The following is a 5,174-nucleotide window of genomic DNA, read 5'->3' as shown; positions in this document are numbered from 1 at the left end:
ACTAGTCGAGGACCTTGAGGAGGTCCAACTCGATGAGGCAGATCCGACTAGGGTTGTGAAATTCGGTACAAACTTAGAGACAACAACAAAACAAAGACTCGTGGAATTTTTGAAGAAGAACCAGGAAGTCTTTGCCTGGTCGCATAAAGATATGATTGGAATTGACCTAGCAGTTATCAACCATATCCTGAACATAGATAAAAGTCTTCCACCAGTACAACAGAAAAGGAGGCTGCTCGACAAAGATAGATTGAAAGCTTTAAAGGAAGAAGTTAAGAAGCTAAAAGAGAACGGATTCATCAGGGTAGCATTTTATCCATCGTGGGTCTCTAATCCTGTACTAGTTCCCAAGCTGAATGACACATGGAGAACATGCGTGGATTTCACAGACCTTAATAAAGCTTGCCCAAAAGATTGTTTCCCACTCCCAAGGATCGACCAGCTGCTCGATGCCACTTTAGAGCGCGAAATCCTATCAATCATGGATGCATACTCTGGATACAATCAGATCAGTATGCACCCGCCTGATGAGGATCACACTAGCTTTTGGATTGATACAAGACTTTACTATTACAAAGTAATGCCTTTTGGTTTGAAAAATGTTGGTGCGACTTACCAGCAATTAGTCAATCACATGTTCAAAGAGCTGATTGGTATAAACATGGAAGTATATGTTAATGACATGCTGGTTAAGTCGAAGAAGCACTACTACAAAACTGTACTTAGGCAACACACGAGAGACAACAATTTTTGTAGAACTGTTGTCTGGTGTCAAAAATAGACATGGCACAACAGTAGCTCTTGAACTGTCATGCCATGCAAATTAAAACTTACATGAGACAACAGTTCTAGTAAGACTATCGTAACATGTCTATTTTTAACACGAGACGACATTTCTACGAAAACTGATGTCTCATCCAATACAATTTCTATTAATCAAGTAGGGATAAAATTTTATTTTGTATTATAATTTAATATATTATATAAATATATTCATAAAAAAATTATAAATTAATAATATGCAACATATAATAACTATTAGTTAAAAAATGAGTTTTTAAAAAAAAAATTATTCAAATAATTGTATAATTTTATAATAATTTGTAATATTAATTGTTAATTCAATTAGTTAATATATATTAAATAAAATAAGCTTTTTTAAATAAAAACTCACGAATGCTACTTATTATGATGTTATAGAACTAGTTTTCTTTTTCTCTTTTTAAACTAATAACAACTATTTAAAAAAATGAACAGAAAAATTAATTAATATTGAAATAAAATTTGTCAAAGTAGTAACTAATAATTTGTAATACTAATTTTTTTTAGTTAACAATAGGTTATATAAATTAATTTATCCAAATTTTTAATGTTTTTTTAAATAAATTAGTTTAATTAAATTTGTATCTTCTTATATAATTTAATAAATATAAGTGTTAGTTGAAAATGAGTTATTTAAATCATTAAAAAAATTAATATTAATTAGTTGCTAAATTTTTATAATATTATACTTTTAATAAATTATATATATTATATTAATAATATTTATTAAGATAAAAAGTTAACTAAAATAAAAAAAAATCATAATTTTGATAAATAATAATACGTGTTTTTATTTCTTTTTAAAACAAAAAATAATTTACATAAAAAAGGAAATAGATATTTTAATAATATATAAGTAAATGTTCATTTTTTATCCTATATTTTATCGAAATATAATCTTGGTACCCTATGCTTTTAATAATACTCATTCAATACCTTATAATTGCAAATCGTACCTATTTGGTACCCTAAATTTAAATTTGGTCAACTAATTTTTTAAAATTACCAAATGACCTTAAGTTATATTAATAATTAATTAAATATTATATTAAATTATTTATTAAGAAAACACTAAAATATGAAACAAATATATATTTTAATTCAAACAAAGTAAATTAAAATAAAAAAAAATTGTTTCTTTTCTCTCTCCCCTTCTTCCCCATCCTCATCCATTCACTCTCTCTCTCTCATTCACTTCTCTTCTTCCTCAAGACCCCCGACTACTCCCTCTTTCTCTCTCACTTTATTTCTCCTTTCTTCTCTCTACTTCTACACCTTCGGCATAGACCCAGTCTCGAGACCCCCGACTGCATCTCTGCCCCTCCCTTACTCTCACTTTCTTTCTCCATTCTCTCAGCCCCGCTATCTCTCTTCTCTCTCAGCCTCAACCTAACACTGTCTCTCCCTCCTGCAGGTTGACGACTAAGGATGGCGCGCGAATAATGGTGAGTTTCGACGACAAAAGATTTGAATGTGACTCGACCATCGTCGACGGGGGCTCTAACTTTCAATGGGGTCGGCGAAGTTGGGTTCGTGCAACGAAATGATGGGTAAGTCACTTTTTGTTTTGTTTTTGGGATCAATCAAAGTGTGTAGAAGGGTTTGAAGGGTATGAGCTGCATATAAGGGGTTCAAGATTGAGTTTCTTTTTGGTATTTTTGTTTCTGGTTGAACAAAACCTATGTTACCTATATCTCTGTGATATTAATTATGGATCATCGTTGTTGAGGAAATATCATTTCTAATTATAAGTTAGATCATATATAAGCTTTGAGATACTCAAGTGTATATTGCACCATTTCCTATTGTCTCACACTCTTTTCTCTTGTAGAGATATCACTATGATGATTTCATTATATATTTATATATATTATTATTGTACTTCTTATATGTTCCCGATTGGGAGTACCAGATTCTAACCAACAAGACAACTCTCTATTTGCGCTAAAACGTTCTTGGTGAGCTCTCGCATATTCTTTCCTATTATTTTATATAAAAATTAAGTTCAAATGGTAGAATGAGTTAAATTTATGTTTGTACTCATTTGGAAGGTTAAATATGGTGTAAGATACCCAATCATTGGGCATATATATACAAGACCAATCTATGCACGAACAAAGGTCTTTTTATTTTTAAGAATTTGTTTGTTTTATTATAGAAATCGGTGCCGAAAACGGTGATCCTTGTGACTATGGCGTCGAATTGAATCTTACCAACTTTGATTCTGTCTTTAAGGATACCCCGACTACCTATGCCATCGTTGAATTTTTTTCTCACCCGTGAGCTATTCTTTTTTCTATATTGAATGTTTTCCTCTTCAATTGTCCATTGTTTATGCCAAACTTTGTACGTGTTTTTACTTATGTGGGTATGTGTTTCAACGAATAACAATATGATTTACCTTGCATTATGGATCTATATTGAGGAACTCAATAATTTATATATTTGATGTTTGAATTTATGACCATGAGCTAGCTAACCCTGTTTAAAGAGGTCCCTTTTTAATGAGTTGTAATTTGGATTTGTTTAGGCTTGTACTTAAGGCCTTAATTGCATATTGTCTCTTTTAAAGGTTCCATCTTTCATGCCGTATGCAAATGAAATTTTGATTCAATTACTAGTTCTAGTGGTAGACTGGTGTTGAATTCAATGAGATTGATTCATGTTGGAACTTTTGTATTTTGTGTAAATTTAAGTTCAGTATTATGATTTTGTGCACAAGATGGTCAATTTGAAGATCAAAGTATATTGGACTGGAAAGTAACTTGAATTGGTTTCAAGAGATGATTGATACACTTTCAGTAGTTGCCTAGTTGGTATGTGATATGTTGTGTATAGAAAGCATTTTCTTGAATTTGCAATCATAAATTCTAGAAATACAATAGACCCAACATCATTCACTTAATCATTGTTATTATTATTAATTTTATTTCAGTTTTGTTTTAAATTGAATATGTTTGAAGTTCAATGAAAGAAAGCACTTTTCTTGCATGACGTTTTTTTATGGATAAACCAACATGTTACTCTCTCTCACTCTTATGCACTTATAAATCATCATTTGAAACTAGTTTGCAATTATAAAGGTGTGCGTTATGTGAAGTTTAATCTTCTGTTTTCTTACTGGCTTGGCAGGTGTCCTGCTTGCAAAAATTATAAGGTATACATCCATAAATCTTTTTAAATATTGTTGATGCATCACTGTCTTGATCATTGGTTGCTGACTAAAATTAAATTTGCAGCCCCATTATGAAAAAGTAGCAAAGCTTTTTAATGGGCCAGATGCGGTTCATCCAGGGATGGTATTGATGACTAGGGTAGACTGTGCATCTAAGGTATTTATAATGTTTTATTTTTTCCCTTATACTGTTAAATATGTCACTTAACATGCATTTTTCTAAAACTCCCAGAATATTTGACCATTATTTCCATGTGTGAATAGCTGCCTGATTATAATGTCTAGTTGAGGCAAAACTCTTAAAATGTTTTCTCAACAGTTTTGAGAACTAGCAAAACTCAAATTAATTAAGACAATCTTTCTTAACACAAGTTTTAGTGGCACGGTTCTTTGCTTCATTTGGTTCAATTTCATGTCTTTGTTTTCTCATTACAATAAAATTCAAGTGATTGGTAGATATAGTTATTTTGGAAAAAGGCTACTTTGCAATGTATCCTTTATCATATTATATTTTTCTTTGGTCACCGATTTTGTATTTATCTATTGTTGCCCCCCGTATTTCTGGAGTTTTTCTGTTTCGTTTGTTAATGTTTGTTATGTATATTTTGTATTCTATTTATTAAAAGTATGTATTAATAATTAGAACATTCGTTTGCTTATTTGGCAGCACAGATAAATACTAAACTCTGTGATAGAATCTCTGTGAGTCATTTTCCTATGCTCTTCTGGGGACCTCCTTCTAAATTTGTTGGTGGTAGTTGGGAACCTAAGAAGGAGAAAAGTGAAATACTTGTAATTGATGATGGGTGTGCAGCTGATTGGTTACTTAATTGGATCAATAAGCAATTGGGCAGGTATGAGGTATCTATGTTTTTCACTTTTTTAAATTAAGTTTTTTTGAAACCCCCCTCCCCCCCCCCCCCCCCCCCCCCTTGCTTTCATTATTTCTCTAATGTATACTCTTTTATATAAAGTTTTTAGAAAATCCCCCCTTGCTTTCATTATTACTCTAACGTGTATTCAGAATTGGTGACTGTCCTTTTTCTTATTTTGTTATTTTTCTTCTTTAAGATGTGATGGGAGAGAAGTCTTGGTTCTCTTGAAATGTTATGCTTACTCGTGTCACTGAGAAAGAAATATTAAAATCAATTATTGGAAGTTTATGGAAGTTTTGATT

General features: G+C 31.2%; 1 long non-coding RNA gene across 2 annotated transcripts; it reads left to right on the top strand.

Moving 5' to 3' along the window:
• The first annotated feature begins 1,967 nt into the window (after positions 1-1,967).
• LOC133800721 (uncharacterized) lies at positions 1,968-4,869 on the top strand. Of its 2 annotated transcripts, none has more exons than XR_009876578.1 (4): positions 1,968-2,372; positions 3,955-3,979; positions 4,062-4,154; positions 4,670-4,869. It is a non-coding gene; the product is annotated as an uncharacterized LOC133800721 (long non-coding RNA). The 2 variants fall into 2 exon arrangements; XR_009876579.1 differs by having other exon boundaries at positions 4,665-4,869.
• The last annotated feature ends 305 nt before the right edge of the window (positions 4,870-5,174 follow it).

Source organism: Humulus lupulus, chromosome 9 (assembly GCF_963169125.1).
Source record: "Humulus lupulus chromosome 9, drHumLupu1.1, whole genome shotgun sequence".
Classification (NCBI taxonomy): Eukaryota; Viridiplantae; Streptophyta; class Magnoliopsida; order Rosales; family Cannabaceae; genus Humulus; species Humulus lupulus.
Note: the sequence above shows the minus strand (reverse complement) of the source record. Positions and strands in the feature narration are given on the sequence as shown.